The sequence below is a fragment of the Falco rusticolus genome, chromosome 8, assembly GCF_015220075.1.
Source record: "Falco rusticolus isolate bFalRus1 chromosome 8, bFalRus1.pri, whole genome shotgun sequence".
NCBI lineage: Eukaryota > Metazoa > Chordata > Aves > Falconiformes > Falconidae > Falco > Falco rusticolus.
The window spans coordinates 26,682,501-26,702,683 of record NC_051194.1 but is presented as its reverse complement, the minus strand read 5'-3'; the positions used below and the strand labels follow the sequence as shown (position 1 = coordinate 26,702,683).

General features: G+C 40.6%; 1 protein-coding gene and 1 long non-coding RNA gene across 6 annotated transcripts in view; one reads left to right on the top strand and one right to left on the bottom strand.

Annotated features, from left to right (window-relative positions):
- Positions 1-20,183, top strand: part of ARHGAP15 (Rho GTPase activating protein 15) — a 348,150-nt gene that overhangs the window by 291,630 nt on the left and 36,337 nt on the right. The gene's annotated exons all lie outside the window — the stretch shown is intronic.
- LOC119152183 overlaps positions 14,834-20,183 on the bottom strand; it is a 10,715-nt gene continuing 5,365 nt past the window's right edge. The window contains exons 2-3 of the long non-coding RNA XR_005105709.1: positions 19,054-19,120; positions 14,834-16,559 (exon numbers count right to left, since the gene is read on the bottom strand). This is a non-coding gene — a long non-coding RNA (uncharacterized LOC119152183). The remainder of the gene's footprint in view (positions 16,560-19,053; positions 19,121-20,183) is intronic.

Sequence of the window (20,183 nt, the reverse complement as noted above, 5' to 3'; positions counted from 1 at the left end):
AAAAAACCAAACCAAAACAAAATAAAAACCACAAACAAACAAACCCTAACAGATAAGAAACACTAATTTAAAGAACTGTATTCTACAAGAGGTGTATAACCTAGCAACAAATATTTAAGCTGTAACGTTTCCAACCATTATAGTCACCAAATTCTACCATAGCATCCACTCATATTCGAGCAGTAAGAAAGCATATCTCCACTGAAGATGTAAGTGGAGGCTGTCATGTTTGTAATAGCAGTGAACTAGTAAGTAAAGAGGTTCATTCCAGGCTTTTTGTTCCCAGGAGGTGTCAAGGAACAATACGCCCCAGTAACCTCCTAGTTCTCTTTCAATGACCTCCCCTTCACAGTTGCAAACTGTTTCTGCTCCACAGCATTTTTAAATAGATCTTTCCAGGCCTGGAAGCAACTGTTTTAGGAGGGAAAAAAATAAAAATAAAAATAAATATAATTGGAGGGCATGTCTAAGAATAGATATTTTTCTTTTGAGGTGGAAGATAACCCAACATGTTAAGAAATAAAGGCTATTGAAGTGAAAATTAGTGAGTAAAACTTTTTTTCCTACTTCTTTTGCTTAGAAGTTTTAATTTTGTTGTTGGAAAGGAAATTAAAAGAAAATCTGCACACAAAGGATTAGCTCCTCTGCAGGGCTTTGCAGGGCTTTGGTGAAGGGCACCCAGGTAACACCTGTCCATAGGGAGCCTGATTCTAGATTGGCTTTGCTTTTTTTTTTTTCTTCCCCGTAAACAAGAGCATCTGCCTTTTAAATGAGATATGTTGTGATATTTGCTAATCCTTTTCTTCTGTTAGCACACAATTATGTTGGCCTACAAAGAGCATGCCATAAAACTCTTAGATGTGCACTGAAATAATATTTTAACTGGTTTCCCCCTGCATGAAGTTTACCGAACAATGTTCCAGTAACACCATCAAATCTGTTAATTTACCTTTTGAGGAAAAGAAGAGAATCTGAGGAACCACACTGAAAGGATTACACCAGTGATGAAAATTGCCTTAGTATTAAATGCACAGCAAAACGGTATAATTTGATCTTATAAATACAGTAGAGGCTTTATAATTATCATCAAAGGAAAAGAAAAAGTTTTAAAAGAATTGGTACTTGGATTTTGCTGTCATGCAAAAGTTTGTGCAGAAGGGACATATTCTCCCCCAGCTTAATCTTTTTTGGTTTTATAGTTATAATTTTCTTAGCATAGTGGAAATTTTATTGCGGATGCCTGGCCTGTCTCTTAACTCATGCTAATTATATTCATAATTAAATGTTAAACCAGAATTGACTAGGCCAACTGGCTTGCACAGGTGTTTGTGATATGAATGGTTTAATGCTTACACAATAAATTATTGGATACAAATCTGCAGTAATCTGCTCAGTGAGAACCTTTTTCAAGAACTTTGCTGTACATGGTAGGTCCAGCACAATGCTTTGAAGCCAGGACTTGTAAATAGCACTTACTAGATAGCATTATGTCAAAACTAGGACTTCTTGATTGCACAAGCACTAACAAGGGTAAACATTTTGGGTTTTTTCTGGGCTCTTACCTGCCATGGGACACAGGGGCTCAGAGTATTAATGTTTATGGGAAGCTGGAGGAGTCATTGGGTGCTTGGTGGAAAGGTCATCTGTGAAACAGTGTATCTCACTTCAATTTGCAAAAAAGTTGTGTATATTTGTAACTGATTGCCAGATTAATCTCTGAGGCTCCAGTAACTCCCTGTTAGCTTTACACTGACTGCGGGTTAAGGGGGTGGAATCAACAACTTGCAAATGGAAATAGACCTGGGTTTCAGTTTGCTTCTCTTCTACTATCTTTTTGGGCATGAAAAACACTGTATTTGTGCAATTTAAATTTCATCTGTGGTTAAGGATAAGCTTTTTGTAGGGGAAAGAGAGGGCAGCAGCAAGAAATAAGACAACCTGAGAGTTCATATGTGGGTTAATGTAAGAGAAACTCAGAGAAAACTGAGCAGGAGAGAACGGTGAAAGAGAAACTGAGAAATCTAAGCAACAACACTGGGCAGAAAAAAGGAGGAAAAAAGAGAAAAGAAGCTCTTTAGTGGCTGTGACAAGATCCCTGTAACCTGGAGTGTTTGCGGGAGGCAGGGGGAGAGGAACTTCTCATGAAGGTTATCTGGAGCTCTTGACAAAGTGAGAATTGACACTCTGGGTTCGAGGGGAAAAATGTTTCATCAGGCTTCTGAGTGAAGTTTCCACTCAGGGAAAGTAATAACAGGAGGAGAAGCAGCCTATAATGCCCCAGTTACACAATTTCAGAGGTGCAAAAATGGAGGAGATGGGGGGGAGGAAGTGGGAAGAGAAGACCAGGAAGGGAGGGAAAGGGAGAACCGTCAAGAACAAGAGAAGGGGACGCTGAAAGTTGTCACCTGCAGCACTGTGCTGTCTTCCTCTCTCCATGCACCTTCTTACTGTCTAAAAATCATTACTTTGCCCAAATAAGAGTGACACCACGCATCTCTGAACCAGCAAAAATAGCATGATAATGTCTGGGTGAAAAAAGATGACAACTGAGTTGTTCTCTGGTCCTTGTCACTTAGATATTTAAAGACCTGCAGTAGTACACTTGTTGAATACTAGTATACAGCTGTAATATTTATAGTCAGCACTAAGTTTATGGAGTACATTTCATGTTGGCCTTCAACAAAAAAAAGGAGGGCTGCTACCTCCCTCAGGGCTCTCCAGTACCAGTGTGCTCCGACCACACTGCGCGAGAGCTCCTGACATCAGGCTTTTTGTCTGGAAATTTCTCTGCCAGATCGTGCAACTTGATAGGTCTTCACAACTTCATAGGTCTTCAGTTTCTGGCAGGTAAAACCAGACATCGAACATGCCTTCCTATGGGCTATTGCAGTTTTATAACTGCAATAATTCTTTTATAACCATGAAAAGTGTACAGAGCACCGTGGCATCAGGGAAGATGCAACTTCAGGCAAGACTGCTGATAATAAGACATTAAATGAGCTAGAAGAAACTGCCTAACTTTAGCCTTCACACTTAGGACTATGACAAACCTTTGGAAGGAATCTGGTACAAGTACAATTAAGTAATACAGACCTGTTTTATCTGTACCTTTACCACCTGAGAGAAGTAATTGGTCAGAAAAGAGTTAGAAGAATTATTTTTTTTTTTTAATTTGTTTTTTTAAATGTTCTAGAAATTGTCTGAAACTGGCATGGAAAAAGAAACAAGAAATTAAATGTTCTAAAAATTCCACAAAGCAAGCTGGCACAGAATCGAGTCATGAATGGTTCAAACAAATACCCTCATGGTTTACCATAATAGCACACATATGGGGTTGGAAAAGAAAAATGCCGTGTCGCTAAAGGGCGTGATAAAACACAGTAATATGACTAGAATAATAATAATAATAGCACTATCTGCAGAATACTCACTGAATTTCACAGAATTTGAGAGAAAATTTAAGTCACAGTTTCAAATCAGGCACAGGTTTGCCAGGGCGGCAGTCTAAGGTCCCCTTCCCAGAAGGCACCGCCTGGCAGCATCGCTTGCCACAGGCCTGGCTTCCCAGTATCCCCGTCCTGAGTGGCTCTATCCGCCATGGGAAGTGCGATTGCAGGCTGCAATACTTTGGAAAAGTAATGACGTCTAAATGTGAGGGTAGGTTTGTGTTCTTACCAAGGCTGGGCCAGAGTTCAAAATTAATAGGATTTATAATGTCTCTTGAGGGACGCAAATTGTGAAAAAGTAGGGCTGGAAAACTGGGTAATGTGGCTGCAGAAAAGCATCTTTAGCGGCTGTACTACAGCGGCTGTACTACAGCAGCTGTACCAGATAACGGCTAAAAAGGGGAATCAAGTAAAGTAAGAAATAGTGTGGGAAGGGAAGCAATGAGCACTGCTGCACAGCCTCCTCCGAAACGGGTGGCAGGGAGTCTGCAGCCCTGAGGCCACCTATTGCGCAAGAAACTCCTTGAACAAAACTTTCACTTTTAAGGATGCTTCCTGGGATGCAGAAATATTTCTGCAGTCTGCTGCCTTCTGCTTGTAGAACAGGTACTGGATTTGAAATGCCCACCACTTTAAAATAACATGCAATTTGTCTTGCTCCCTGGTAGAGTCAGACTGCTCCCTTTGACTCCCTTCTATATAAAATTCATTAGCCTGTTAACCCGTTTGGCTACTGTTACATTTTGGCCAAAGCACTAATGCTTTAATTGCCTGGGAAGGTAGTACATCACACAGATAATCTTGCTAAGATCAGGAGCACAATCTAATTCACCGACAGCTCATGGTCTGACTCATTCACTTTTAAACACTTTTGAGTGATAGTGTTGCACTTGGGAAAAAAAAAATGCAAGCCAAGCACAAAAGCTCTTTGCTTAGGTTTGCTTAGACGGTTAGAAAATCAAGCTGTGTATTAATCACTCATACAAAATGCAAGATCTGAAGCAACCAGAAAGGCAGGGCTCTCAAAGTTTTTAGAGACCTAAAATGTGACTGGGAGCTGGAGATCTGCCGAAGCCCATGTGAAGTACCTGGTGTTTGTAACTCATGCCCAGGAGAGCCGTGGCAAACATGGGAAGCATTTTCCAAGCTGGTGCTGCTACAGTGTCACATAAAGGGCGATAGCTGCACATGGAGGGAAAGCATGAGGTGGGCAGCCACCGGGACTGAAACCCAACCCAAGCGGCACGGTGTGTGTTCTCCCCATGCTCCTACAGGTGACACAGAGCACAGAGGGACAAGGAGGAAATTGCCCTGGTACCTACATGGAGTGCCTACTCGTAAGGGGTGCAAATAAAGTTAGTGTGCAGGCTGCAACAACTTTTTTTTCCTCTTCTTTTATTATTTTTCCTCTTCCCCCCCCCCCCTTTCCTCCCTTTTCCTTTTTTCTTTGCCCTTTTTTCTTTTCCCTCTTTTTTTTTCTTTTCCCTCTTTTTTTCTTTTCCCTCTTTTTTTCTTTTCCCTCTTTTTTCTTTTCCCTCTTTTTTTCTTTTCCCTCTTTTTTCTTTTCCCTCTTTGTTCTTTTCCCTCTTTTTTCTTTTCCCTCTTTGTTCTTTTCCCTCTTTTTTTCTTTTCCCTTTTTTTCTTTTCCCTCTTTTTTTTCCCTCTTTTTTTTCTTTTCCCTCTTTTTTTTTTCCTTCTTTTTTTTTTTTTTTATTTTACCTATTTTTTTTTTTTTTATTTTCCTTTTGAAACAAAAGCAAAATGGGGGAAGCAGGAAAGGTTGCCTGGCAGGCATGTTTACATACACTTCTGCAGCTCCAGCCCTGGGCTATCAAGTGCCACTTCTAGAATGGCCTTTTCCTTGGCTCGCATTTGATTTGCATCTGTATGTTCACATGCAGCCAGAACCAACCTACTCGCTCTGTAGCTGAGGTTGTTGCTTGTTTTTCTTTACACCATAGATCAGGGCACCTGAGGAGACTACATTCCTGCTTAAATGTGTTAACATTTAACAAAAAAATAGCCCACTTGGTGGATATAAATCCTCCACAGAGAGGCATCAAAACCGTGACAAGAGCAACCACTTTAGGAGATGTTAGTACAATTTGATCCAAGATCTCTGTTTTTGCTTTGAAGCAGTAGCTGTCCTTTAGTTCAGATGGTATTTGCGAATCACTGCCTCAAAAAAGGGGTCTTTTGGCACATGCTTTAGGCTGATGACAGGCAAAATGAAGTAGATTCTGTCTCCGAAATCTCCAAAAATAATCTTAGGTTTGACATAACACACCATGTCATGAAGTGATATAAGCCACATAAGCACAAAGCAGGCTTTAAATTTAAAGAAGAATAATCCTATTTTCAGATAGGATACTTTCCATCAATTTGGATAACAAATATCTGATGCAGAGTAGAAGCAGTGGGCTGCTAAGGCTGAGACCCCTTAAAACCTGTGGTTCCTGGTAGTGGCTGTGGTAGCCTGCTTCCTACCTCTGCTATCTGATAGTTACTCAGACTATCCACACACACAAATCTGCCATGCACACATACCCTGAAGATTTCTATCTGGAAATAAAGACCTGGGTTTTTTTACTGTCTTTAACCCCTCAGCACCAGTGATCTAGAGTTCCTGATGCTAAAGAGTGATGCAAAATGCATTAATGCTTAGCGCTGGGAAATCCCAACTCCTGGTGCCAAGAGGTTCATAAATATAGTAATGAAACCTCTTGACTCAAAGCAAGCACTATTTAACAGAACAAGCATGAACAGCCTTTAGGAGATTTTGCAGCTGGATTTGTTCCACTGTGTCAGGGCTGAACCTCCATGATAGTAGTTTTAAAAACTGTGCATGGTTAAAAAAAATAGAGAGTTTAAGGAAGCCAGGCAGCCAAAAATTAAATAAAATAAATAATTCTGTGGAAAGGAAAAGTAAATAGACTGCTATAGCACATATCAGAAAAACAGGCATCAAGAATCCCCAAGTATGAATTCAGTGACAGATGTCAAGGTCTTTGGGAAGTGTCCACCCAGCTTTATTTTGCACATGTTCCTGAACAACTAAAACGAGTACTTTGTGTGATAATTTACTAGCAAATCAGTATCAATAAATCAGAATCATGTAAGCAGTCATGTTTATTATATCCTTGTTGCTTAATATTCATGATAGTAATTTATTTTTATAGTACAGTTTCACTGTTATCTCCTCCATTGCTGTAACTTTGAGTGAAGCAAGCTGCAAAAGTAGAAGGTCAGGTAACCCTTTGAAGGCTGTAAAAGTTCATCCGCTTGGAATTTGCCTGGCTAGTTGTTTTGTTTTTTTTTTTGGTTTGGTTTGGTTTGTTTTTTAAATGCTTTAGTGGCTCCTTAAAATATTTATACTGTAATTCCTCACCTAGCATTATTTATTTAACAAATATCACTGCAAAATGAAAGTTGCAAAGCAGTATACAGATACCAACCCTACAAACGAAGAATCCAAAATTTCTAAAACTGCCCAATTGAAAATGGTCAGGAAATCTGGTGTTAAGGTCTGTATTTTAACAGAAATTCATACTTCTCTTTTAAAAATAAAACTAAGGAACATACTTATCTAAAGTTCTTAATGTTTTGCAATGGCAAGAATGAATTGAAAATTAAGTTGGTTTGGGTTGGGTTTTTTTAGCGTTAAAAACAGAAAGAAATTTGATCCTTGATCCATCGAGGTGTCTTGCTGTGCTTTCTCAGTTTAAATGAAAGCAAAGGAAATTCCCACTTCAGGCCACTTTTCACTTCAAGAGAAAAACAAAGGAGTTACAATCTAAGTAGAAGTCAGGACCAAACGTGTAGGACTTGTTAACCAGGTTGCAAATGATAGAAACAGGAGTTTTTATCTGTGGGACATGCAGAGTACAAACAACTACAACTCCTTGGGAAACGCCTCATTGCTGACTTAGTGAGTCCTTAGTAACTTACCATCTAGTCTTTAATAGTGCGTCCTAACAACGTTCAGCAGATTTAACTGAGTAATGCCTGCTTCTTCTTTTCATGTCCTTTTTGGTAGAAAACTGGATTTTAGCTGTGCGAGTTGAGATACAAGGGGCCATACCTTTCTTTCAGTGCAGTCATAAAACATAATTAGGTTTAATGAGAAACAGTGCAAATTCAAAGATGATATAGATGTCAAGACCTTCTGCATTGCTTATAAATCAGAAATCAGCAGAAGAATTCTGGATTTTCTTTGGATTGTTTTCTTTAATATTTTTCTGTGCTGCTGAGCTGCTTTATCGTTTCACCTCGGGCTGAGTTCATGTAGTGGGAGAAGTATTCAACGTGTAAAACTCTTCTGGTTAAAGACAGTCTAACCACACAGCCTTATCCGTATGTCCCCTTGTCTTTCATTTAAGGATGAGCTTTTGATGAAGCTGTATTGGTTACTGCACATAATCAATTGTTTCTCATCTAGGGACATATTTTTCATTAGACAGGAGGTGGAGGCCACACAAAAATATATTGCTGATCAGATGAATGAAGTATAAACCTACCTCGTCACAAAGATAACACCTAAAAATGCTTCAGGTTTATTTATGGCTAACAAAAAATATGACTAGGCTTCAAGAAATGACAAAGATAAGCAGACATAAAAGACATTTTTATTCTAAGTGTAAACTATCATTAAATGTATTTAGATTTACACCCTATAATTATTATGATTGTAGCAATTAATCAATCAACTGATTAACATGTAGGGTCAGCAGGACACAGTGATCTTATCTTGAAGCTTGAATTAATTAATTATTCCTTACTCTACATTATTATTTTCTACTTGTGTATGTTTTCTCAGTGTCCCTATTGACAAAATATATCTTCTTTTTTTTTGTTTTCTGGTATGTAGTGAGTCAAGCACGGCAAGTTACTGATGTACATTTACTAATTTGCTGTAAGAATTTCAAATTAATTAAAAGATTTTTAAAGCATTGGATAATTTTTAACTACTTGTTATGTTCTAATTAGCCAGGTTCAATTAAATTGTTTTCAACGTAGCAACTTAAGAGCTCTCATCTCTTCAAGTGGAGTCAAATTCAGCGGGTGTATATTGTTGCAATGATATAATTCCATGTTCATTATACCACAAGCTAGCGAAGTCTTTCCAAGCAGTTTATTTGTTTACTGTCTGTGGCAGCGTGAGGATTTTCCAGTTCCACAGGCAATCTTGCTGTCAGGAGGTCTTCCTGAAATTCAGCTACATTTGAATTTGCTTTATGGAAAAGCATTACTTCTGATACCCTCTTCATCGTGCTGAACATCTCCTCTGTCTCCTTGCAGTAGGATTTTGGCCACACTGAAGCCAGTAACAGAACTCTGGCTGACTCTGGAGGAGACACCATCTCATCCTTTGTGGTGGCTTCCTTCACGTGTTGATAGCTCCTTGCCATTCATCTGGCAGCCTCAGTCATGATTTAACCAAGGTCCTTTTTATCCCTCCATATACATCATTGCTTCTAACACCATATTCAAGGGGGTGTGTGTGTGTGTGTATTATCATTTAGTCTTAGATTTTTGGGGGTTATGTGAGTATCCTGACCATTTTCAGTGTCTTTCTTATAACAATCGGCTCCAGAATTGAACAGGACCCATCAGTCAAAGAGAGGTGACCCTGCTTCCCTCACCACTGTGAACAGGGATGCCACTGTAAATATCATGTCAGATTTTACTGCCCTGCATGCTCTACTGCACCACCATTTTGTCTGGTCTCCTCCAGGTTGTCAGTTGCATGTTTGTTTGACGTTCTTGGTTCTTAGAACTTGGGTTAGGGATATTTTTTTTTCTATCTTATATTTTCTTATCTTTCTCTTTTATTCTGTAGTTGCTAGTCTAAAGCAAGCCGAGTAAGCCCTGGTGGCATTGAAGACAGACATAAGTGTTCTGTCAGATAGCATCTAATTCAGTGGCTTGTCCCAAAAATCATTCAGGTGGTCTGTGCCTGTAAACCCACATCTCTGTTCCATTGTCACCTACCCATCTGCATTTTGCTTGTCCTTTGACGAATAAGAATATCCTCTTCTGTGCATCTGCCTCTCCTCACCTGCAGCCCTGGGGACCGTGAGACGTCCAGCAATGCTGTGGGCACAGTGTGCTGGGGCTTTTTTGCCCACTATAGCCAGGTTGCCACCATGGCTGCAGAAACATACAGACCTCTCCTTGTCCTGTGTCATAACCACCAGACCCAAACATGTCTTAGATGCCCTAAACCATCTTTTCCTGTCACTTTTGTTTTCTCATTACTCAGGGATGAAACACTCCCCCACCCTGTAACCCTCCTTGGTTCCCATGTTGGCACTTCCATTGCGATAGTCCAAAAGAACGTCAAGTCTAGGTTTAGAAGCAATGCTGTAGCCCTCCAGACACCCCCACAGTCAGGCAGGAGAGGGGGCAGGGGCCTCTTTTTATACCTCCCAAGAAATAGCAGTTGCCTTTGGGAAAGCCTTCCCAGAGCGCTTGTCTCACCTCTCCTGTCCTGCTGGGCCCGTCCGCTTCCTCTGCCTCCTGCCATGCGCCCCATGCAAACACACAATGTGGTTCTCTTCTCCATGTCTGCTGTTCTTCCCCTTTTTTTCCAAATTTAACATCTTACCACAGTGAAGCCATGTCCTGGTTGGGGCTGTTGGGCTCTCCTATTATCAATACAATCAAAAATAAAAGGGATCCTAAAAATTCAGCTGCTGGCACTGTCAATGAGCTCTCGGAGAAGTTCGTATCCCAGCCCCTGTTTTGTTTTGTTTTTTTAAATGCTAGTGTAGGAGATAGCAATAATAGTAGTAGGTTTGGCGGCCCTAAATAGAAAGGGTAGGAAAAGCAGTTATCATCAGGCTTTTGCTTTGAAATGTAAACTTAGCAAAGACTTCCCTGATGAAGTATACATATGGAACTACAAAATGCCACTTTTTATCCATTTGTTTTCCTGACCATAACCACGTTTTCACACTGTCAGCATTTTCATTAGAAGCTCTTTTTGTCAGAGGTTTATAACGAGAATGTAAAGATTTGCTATGGGCTAAATCTCAATCCAAGAGCAAATGTTTATACCAATTCTGAAAACAATCAGCTTGCCCATTTGTAGTTATGCATGTGTTCATCATCTGTTACTGCTTGTCCAATGCTCTGCAACTTCTGGAAGGAAAAAGAGACATCTGGAGGAAAAAAAAAATGCTATCCTGCAGATAGCATACTGTATGTTCTCCTGAGTTATTGAATAAGGTACTACGTAAATGCAGGCTTTTCAGTTGATACAAATATTTTTTTGCTTAAGCTTGTCAAATATACTGTGGATAATATTTTAATGGATGGTTTAGACCGTTCTCTTTTTGTGCGTTACTTACATGGAAGTTGCGTTAAAAATTCAGTGGAAATTATTCACCTAATGAACTGAGCTACTTTTATGATGCCAGGCACGATGAATTCTTTGAAAATGTTTCAGCTTATCTTCTGGACCTGAGGGTTAACAGGGTTTTCCTGTCTGTCATTTCCACTGTGTATCAGTCATTAAGTCCTACAATGTTCTGAGGATGAGTTAAATGTAAGGGAGGATTTACAGTCTTTATCCTTCTCTGCCTCTCTTGGTTCGAACAAAAAGGTACATCATTTGGGCACGTATTGTGACATAAAGATAAATTTGCACACAAAATAAAGAGTTAGGACTAGGCTTACAAAATTATTTGTGTCTGTAAGTCTTACCTGTCCCCAACATGCTTCAATATAAAGTTTATCTGGATAAACTTCAGAAATACATAAAGATAAGCCAGGTGCTAATCCTAAAGCTGCCTCAATCTCAACACAGAAAGTGCTAGAGGTTGGTTGTCAAGCACATCAGAAAGCTTTGTAATGCTTAGTATTTACATGCAATAGTCAGTGTTATAAATTACTTACTTTAAATAGTATAAAGTGATACTTTTAACTCAAACCCCTTTTACCACTAGTTTATACATTGAAGCCACAGTGACTGAGGGCTTTCCTTGCTGGAAAGCAACGGGTGGGTTGGGTTTCAGTGCTACATGTCATGTAGAAAAGGACGTGACTGCCGAAGCTGAGGAGAGTGGTAGAGGCTGGGAAGGAAGCCTGGAGAGAAACGTTTACATCTCCAGCAAAATCTGGGAGAGCGTTTTCTTCGTGGTTCCTCCGCTGTTCACACAGCTGTGTGGCCATGGGTCAGCCCAGGCTGCTGGCTGCACTCATGCTGAAGCTGCTGAACCTCTCTCAGTGCATTGCCTAGAGTCTCTGAGAATTGCATGGAGGGTTGAGGCCCCATCACAGTTGCCAGGAACACAAAATTTAAACACTGTAACAGCCACTGTGTAGTAAAGAGTGTATAACCTGGGTCTTTTTTTCCTTTTTTTCCTTTTTTTCCTTTTTTCCCTTTTTTTTTTCCTTTTTTCCTTTTTTTCCTTTTTTTCCAAGCTTGGTATTTTCGACCAAAAACCAATTAAAATCCTTTGGAAGCTTACACCTACCCCAGGCTTCCTCAAACAGAGAACCCTGCTGCAAAGCCAGGATGCAAGTGCATTTTCCCACGGCTGCCCACCAGCGCCGTTTCCCACTTCTGCAGGAGCCACCGTACCTCCCTGCAGCCCCGCTGTGCCGCAGAGCCCAGCTGTGCCAGCAGCCCCCACCCCTGTGCCGGCCAGCCCAGCTGTGGCTGCCAGCATTGGCCATGCCTCGAAGTTTACCCAGTAAACCTTAGGAAAAAAAAAATAGTTATTATTATAATAGTACGCAGCCCTCATTACAGTTTCTTGGTAGACTGCAGCAAAAATTGAGTCGCCCCATCCTAGATACAGGTCCATCTCTGGCCACGGCCGGGTGTCGCACCGCAGTGGCTCCATCCATTTCTAAAGTGCTATGGTTAAAGCAGTTTGGAAAGTGTGTATAGACCAGCCTGTAAAGCCATTAGGGAATTTACTTTTTTTCCTTTGGCAAATAATTCATGAATGGTTAGAACTCTTTGACAAATCGTTGTGCAAACAATGAAAAGAGTTTTTCAGGATGGTCATGAGCACACATCTGGTAGAAATGTTCTCAGGAATACTTCCTCAAGCTGGTATGCACTGCCCTTTTGTCTTTGGGAGATTCTGAGTGAATAAAAATGCTCACCTGAATATTTGTGAACATACAGACACATCAGCAGATCTTCCTTAGAGGGGGAAAAAATAAAATTAAAAAAAAAAATCACAATATTCTTTCTTTTTTGGCTTTATTCACCCAGCTCTGCTTTCATCCAGGAAGCTTTAAGAACCTAATTAATTATGACCTAATTAGCTAAGCTTTGCAAAATCATTGTGAGCTTGCTAGCATGAGTATAAATATTTCACAGCAAGTAAACTGAGGCACACGGATGAGCTCCTGTGACTCAGAGCAGGCAGTGACAGCAGCAGCCCTCTCTTTTCCACCCCCCTGCTCTACAACCTTTGCTATACTTTCCTGCTCTTTCCAAGCTTCCCATCTATCCAGTAAGGGTTAAAACAAGATTTAAAGTCTTATATCAAATCTGTGCAAATATGTGTTCTGCATAAATCTAGGCCACAAAATTAATATACTTGTATACATCTCCCCCACCCGCTATGTTGCTGACACATCTAGCTTGCGGCCCAGGATGTTTTAGGGAGGAAAGGGCCATCTCTGTCTTTGGGGCACTACTTCAAGTGGAGTTACAGGCTCCCTGGTGCACTCAGGCTTCTCCACTGAACACGGAAAGCAGCTTGAGGTACTTAGGAACTTTTCTTCAAAAATGCAAAACTGCTGGGTTTTGGTAGGGGAAGGAGGAGTGGTAGTTTATGTTAGGTTTGTTTTTTATATATATATGAGGAATTAAGTTGCATATTTAGTGAACAAATAAGTTTCCCTTTGTAGTCTTTTATTCTTGTCAGCTATTATGATATATATGTATGTGTGTACATAACAGTTATAAATTTTCCATTTAAAAAAAAAAAACAACAAAAACAAACCGAAACAAAGAACATTCAGATAAGGTTAAAACCATCTCAAACCTCCAACTAGTGTAGGAGTGATTGTTGGGACTGTGACCTGGGAGAGGCTGCTCTTTTCTACTTTGTGACCGTAGACTCCTTTACCCCAGCTGTGTGCCTGTAATATATTTTCCTACATCAGGAGGTAAAGGAGGTGGTCACTGGAGAAATAATGTAGGAACGTTTTGTCCAGAAGCTTAGTGGCTTTAGTGTGAGCTATATCGTGTGATGGGAGGTTGTGCAGCATGTCCGGTGTGAGTCCTGGTGCACCAGACTGCCTCTTCTACTGGGGCAATCAAGTGTGTTTTCCAGGAGGTTGGTTATATATCCTTGAGAAGAATGTTGGCCTTTTTAATTCTTTAATTCATTCACTATACTAGATTTATTTTATATTTGTTTTCGTTGTTTGGCCATAGATGCCCAATATAGCGTGCAATTTTTAATTTCCTGGAATTCCCTTTTTCAAATAATTAAAAAAAGAGCAGTGTATTTGCCTTTTTCATGGCTTTTATTAACCCTTTGCTGGATGTTTGTGCCCAGTTAGGCCTTGGGTGTTGTGGCACATCTATCGTGTGAGTTTATGGACAAAAAGCTGAGGTCTAGCTGAGATGGCTCCAAGTCATAACTTCAGAAGAATCAGTGTGGCAGCTTTAAGTCACCAAAGGACTCCTCTACACATAGGGATTCTCCTGTGGCTTTAAGGTCATTTGTTACTTGTAGAGCCATGTAGTTTGACTTCTGGGAACAGGCAAAAGATCAGAAAATCTATGTATGTGTCCTATTTCTTGATCAGTTTGTGCACTGTGAGCTATGTTCCTTGTCATAAATAATAATGCATCCACTTGCTTATAAAATGCTGTTCATTATATACCACTTTTCTTTGTAAATACAGTTACTGTACTGGTGATGTATTTGCAATGGAAACAGCAAGGTCAGCTGTATCACGTACAGAAATAATATGTCAAACTCACCTGACTAAATCCTTTTTTGTTATTGCTGATGGTGGTGCAATAATTAGACATAATTAGGGAACCATGTAGCAGCATAGAGGTGGAAATAAGAGGCTGTGTCAGAAGGAAAGATTGTTATGAAGAATAATTTATCAATAGAAATACAAATAATAATTCTTATTCAAGTACTGTTGGGACTGGAGTTCTGGAAGTATAGGCAGAGTTAGATTTCAATAATATCAAAGTTAGATAACACAAATCAGCTTTCTTTTTCAGAATAGACTTGCTTAGGCATATAGGTAGTCTCATATTTTCTGCAACAGCCTGATCTTAAGCTCTAAAATAAGTTAACTAGAAACTGAAACACTTAAAGAAATACCATGGAAGTTACATGTATTCTGTGATTTTTATTTTTATTTTTAATGTATAAAAAATAACACCAGCATTGTAATAGGATAGGTAGCAGGGTTGGAATATGCTTCCTATTTTTAAGTTGTCTGTTTAGCTTTCACGTTCAGTACATCAGAAGTTACCAAAATTACCCTGTGAAGTCTGCCATGCCATGGCATGACTGGGTCAGCACCCACATTCCAGTACACCAGAGCCAGTAACCCAGTCTTCTCGTCAGTAGAGCAATACTGTCTTCCACCAGACAGAGACCTCAGTGTTTGTCTTCTCCACACGCTGGGCCTTCCCACATAGAGGCAATGCATCATACATTTATTTGATGACTTTGGGTTTTGCTGGTGACTCACACTGACTGTATGATGGCGCTTTTGCAGGCAGCAGAATTATTTTTATCATTTTGTGTAGTAACTCCCGTGTCCAGTAAAATGCAAAAAGGATGAGATTCTTCACTTTACCCATATGGCAGATAATAGATTTATTGCTACTGAATATTTTTTTTAAAAAAACTTTGATCATGAGACGTATTTGAGGGAAAGAAAAAGACTGACAAGCAAAGAGGAAAATGAGACAAAGATATGCGCAACGGGAATAGGGAGGATTAGGGAGAGATTTGTGCAAAAACAACCAAGAAATTTGGGGCAAATAGGTGATTTGCCCACTTCAGCATTTTGAGACTTGCATGACAGCTGCGTACATGAATCACAGGTGTATTTTTGCAGGGCTCTTTGCTAAACAACACAGGCAGGTCTGAAAGAGTCCCTCTCACAGAGGACAGTGTCCAGCCCCGTGAAGTCTAGGAGCTGATTTATTACCACTTGTCACCAGGTCTTCACGATGAATGACCATATCAAACTGCATTTCCAATAGACACCACCTTGGACAGGAGATAACTTATAAACACACATCAAAACATTTAGATGGAAACCTCCCCAGCCGTACTGTCAGGCTCCAGGGAGCTGGGGTGGTCCCACAGCTCTCTGTCAGTTGCTGCTCTTCCCATTGATGCTAATCAGTTAATTTCCATGTGAGTAGGAGATCTTTGGGTCACCAGTCCCTCTGATCAACAGGGAGCCTTTATAAATATCAATAGGGAGCTTTATATATTTATATATACATGGGGTCCACTCCACTCTTAAATCTCCGCTGCATACGTCCACAAGTTTGAGATTGGTGGATGCCACGTTGCAGAAACAGTATTTTCTCTTTGTTTTGCTCCCTCTGTCATGCCTTAATCTGCTTACAGTAGCAGGCACTGAACTGAAATGAGAAAGACCTACATAGAGCTTGGGTGCTATTATTCCACTTGTGTGGAAATCAGCGGAGGATGTGGTTTTCCACCTTTTCATACTTTTTCCTATAGCCTAGAGCAAGGACAGCTCAGCTCTGCTTCATGTTCTCTATCCCTTTAGTTCAGTCCTATTTCCAGCTTCCCAACCTATATCCCTTTAAAATGCAAAAAAGAGCAGAAGGAAGCATCACTATTCCAAACAGCCTTAAGTTCCTTTTACTCACTTTAAAAGGAGGCACATAAGGCTCAGCGGCTTCATAACCTCTGTGCATGACTCTAGGTATACCTCCATCCTTATCTTATCACTTGTCATAGATTCATTTTTCTGAAGATCAGGGAGGAAACAGGCAGTTGTATACCCACTTCATCCTTCCTTGTGTCCCTTTTGTATGTCTCTTCCTCACACCCAGCATACAGAGATGATGCCACAGAAACAGAGGCACAGCATAACTGGGATTGCACTTCAGGCATTGTTCTAGGGAGAACAGAACGAGCATTTCCAATGAGGACACAAAACATAGTTCGCTGTGTTCAGTGCACAGTGCAGGTTAGATAACCACCCAGTGATGTGACTTTATTTTTTTTTCTGTTTGTCCTATACACTTGCAGCTTGTAATTGGGGAGGGTTGAAGATGATACACCAAAAAAAGAGGGAGAAAGCCAGGTGCACAAGTTCATGTGCCATCTCGATGAGGGAGCTTAAATTGCAGCCAACTGGGAAATTTAGGTGCACAAACTTAAAACTAATAGTAAACTATCCACATACAATTTTTTGGCAAAGCCAAGACCCCCTCCATTTGTCCAGAGTCGTATAGTGTGTGAATGGCTTTGCACGGGAAATGATTCTGAACTTTGCAAATAGCTTTTATTATAGCTCCTCTGTGACACTGCTAGAAAACAGATTAGATCATAGCTCATTTCTCTTTTATTATTCTGACAGTGATTTCATTTGTTCAGAACTTCCATTTTGCCTTTAATATCTCATATGCGGTCACATTTTGGGAGCTTTAGGATGTGCTGGTTCTGCGTTCAGTGCTACATGTCTCTCACCTTAGCCAACTCATTATGGAGAAGCATCCTCCCTAAATAACAAATATTAACAAACATGTATGAACTTTAGATGATACAATTCCCAGTTTATTTCCTGGGCTGTATCGCTGCCAGGGAAGGATGAAATAAGGAGCCTGCCTCATCCCCAAAATAAGGCATGCTAGTGTGGGAAAGGTCCTTTGTTTTTTACCTATAAGGGGGGAAATATATTAAACCCAGACCACACAAAGAATGGAGCTGAAAGTCCTCAGCTAGAACTGCAAAATTAAAAGCATTTGATAGCCCCCCCGAAAAAAAGCACTTCATCCAGCCATTCTCTTTTGCAATACATTATACGTCTGCCCTTTGAAGTCAACTGCATCAGAGCATTTGTACCACGCAGTTTATGCACTCTCAAAATGAACGCGGTTGGCCCCGACCGAGTCCATTTTAAGACCTGTTTGGTTTTTTTCAGCAATGTAAAGTCACTGTCCCATGGTTCTTTTCCTCCCACTTACATGATGCTGCCAGCATGTCCTGACCTGGGATTAGGTCCTTCCCACTGGTCTCCAAACATTACAGTGACCCTTTTGTACCGTCGGTCATTGGGATTGACTGGAACAGACTTCAGCCTGCTCTAAAGTTATGTTGGGCAACTATCCAGCAGAAAGCTGTTCATTAGAAAAGCCTAAAGGTCATTTTTGCACATATAATATCTTTCTAACCTAGTCTGTGGACAGTAGTTAATGATTTAAGCCTAAAAAACCCAGCTAAAACAGAATGCAGTATAAATAAATACCAATAGCCTGCAACAACAACAACAAAAAAAACCCACATTGTGCAGGTCTAGCTAGGATCATTACAGTTAACTAATTTTTGGAAGTAGTAGCAAAGCAAAAAAGCTCTATAATTTTATTTTATACATGTTCAGCTGTGACATTATGACGCTTTTTTTTTTTTTTCGTCTTACGTCTGGATCCTTTACCTACAAAAGCCAGCTGAGGGTTTGGTTGTTGTTTTTTTTTTCTCTTTGGATTGCAAAAAGATTTATTTCTGTGACTGCAGATATTTTAAAATATATTTTAAATGTTTTCTATTATTCTCTCCTTCTGCTCTCCACACATGTTAAAATCCGTTCATAGCAAGGGTCTGCAAAAGGAGCTGGAAATGGCAACGTCCTTTTCCCAGGGTTTGTTTTCTTTGTGAGCCTGCAAGTACATTGCATTTGTGTGTGTGTTTGTGTGTGTGTGTGTGTGTGTGTGTACGTGCACAGGCTTAGTCCTCAGGTGGAACTGTGGTTCCTGTGCTTTCGTTCTCGAAGCTGTTATTCTGGAAGGGAATGGAGGCAGCTGTGTTTACAGCTCAAGTCTTGGCATACATTTACCAGAATCTATTATTCATATCGTTCAGTATCAGGGAGAGATCTCAGGCCACCTGTCTATCTGACAAATTCACCCTTTTGTGAGCTTTCTGTTCATAGCAAATTATGTTCACATTGATGAATTGAGTTTTTATGAGCACTGCTAACTAACATTCTCACAGAAGGCCAGGGGCAATAGACTGCAAGTGTTTCTGGTCCACAAGTAAATGTTAAAAAGAAAAAACTGCCAGTATTTAAAGACAATTTGCCATGGAGGGATAGTTAAAATATTTGGCAAAGCCTTGATATTTATAAATTCAAGAATGTCCATAAATTATTATAAATAGTATGTTTATAACATTAAAAAAAATAATAATTCTGTACTGCCCCCTGTGATTGTGGAGGGCTCTTTAGTATTCTGTGTATTAACAGGTAGCCAGTGGTCAAAGCTTTTAACAAACCCTTACGCAGGCTTAACACAAGGTAGGGACCATTTAGTTCTGCAAGGGGGATCGTCCCTTGAAAATCATGGAGTAAAATCAGTGAGACAAAGCTAAGTAAACACAAAACAATGATTTACCTGCTCATTTCAGCATGGCACCGGTTCATATCCAAGACGAGCCACCAGCCATGGGAGCAGCTGTACCCTGTAGATTGAAAGATCTGCAGTTATAGATCAAAATTTTCCGTAACAAGAGGGTTTTTTTTCCAGATGTGCTGAGACAACATTCCTGATGCACACCTAAATTTCTCATGCCCCTTACCTGACCCTTTGGTAATGGAAGACAGTGCCAGGGACTGACCGCACCCCACCCCTGAGAGCAAAAGCTAGTGAGCTAGATTGCAAGCCTGCAGATATAATCTCTAAATAAATAAATAAGCGCTCAGCGATGCCAGGTAAATATATTTACTAAAATGCGATCCATCTCGTGCCGTTTAATATGCCTTAGAGCACCTGAGACACTGCATAGTGTCCCAGAAGCTCCTCATGTCTTGGCGTGGTTGGAGGATAAGGTGGATACGACAGGGTAACTCTCTGATGTGGTTAGCTGCCAGCATCTAAGTGACTGAATCCCACCACAACTGCCATAAGGATGCTCTTAGGAGCCCACAAAAAGGGGATGGCAATAAATAACACGTCAGTGAGAGACCTGCCACTAACAGACATACCATGAGAGTGAATTTCCAAAGGGGAAAAATAAAACAAAAAGGAAAACAAACAAACAAACAAACAAAAAAACCAACAACAAACTTTTCAAAGGGAAAAATAGTTTTGAGGGGAAAACAATGCTGAAGAGTCCCTCCTTAAGAGACAGAGGTGAGAACCAGGTTGGACTGAAGAAGCCACCTGGCTGCGAGCACTGGTCCACCTTCCCCTCATCCCGCCGAGATGTGGTGCGGCATCCCTTCGCACCCGCGGCGGCTCTGCCTCTCGCCGCCCCGCTCCTCTAGCTGTGAGCATGGCAGCCCTGCCTGTTGTTTTGATAGGTGTGAATGGAGCGGCTGCCCCTCGCGAGCTATATCTGCCGTTTCCAAATCTGTACCGCCAGAGAAACAGGTTGCGCAGCATGGCCTGTTGATCTGCGCCTGCCTGGCCAGTAGCTTGGACAGAAGGAGCACTGCTGTTACCGTCTTCCAAAGTTTCGAGTTGAGGCAGAGGGTGATAAATGCGGTGGGTTGCTTTCAGTGTTATCAGTCAAACCGCCAGTT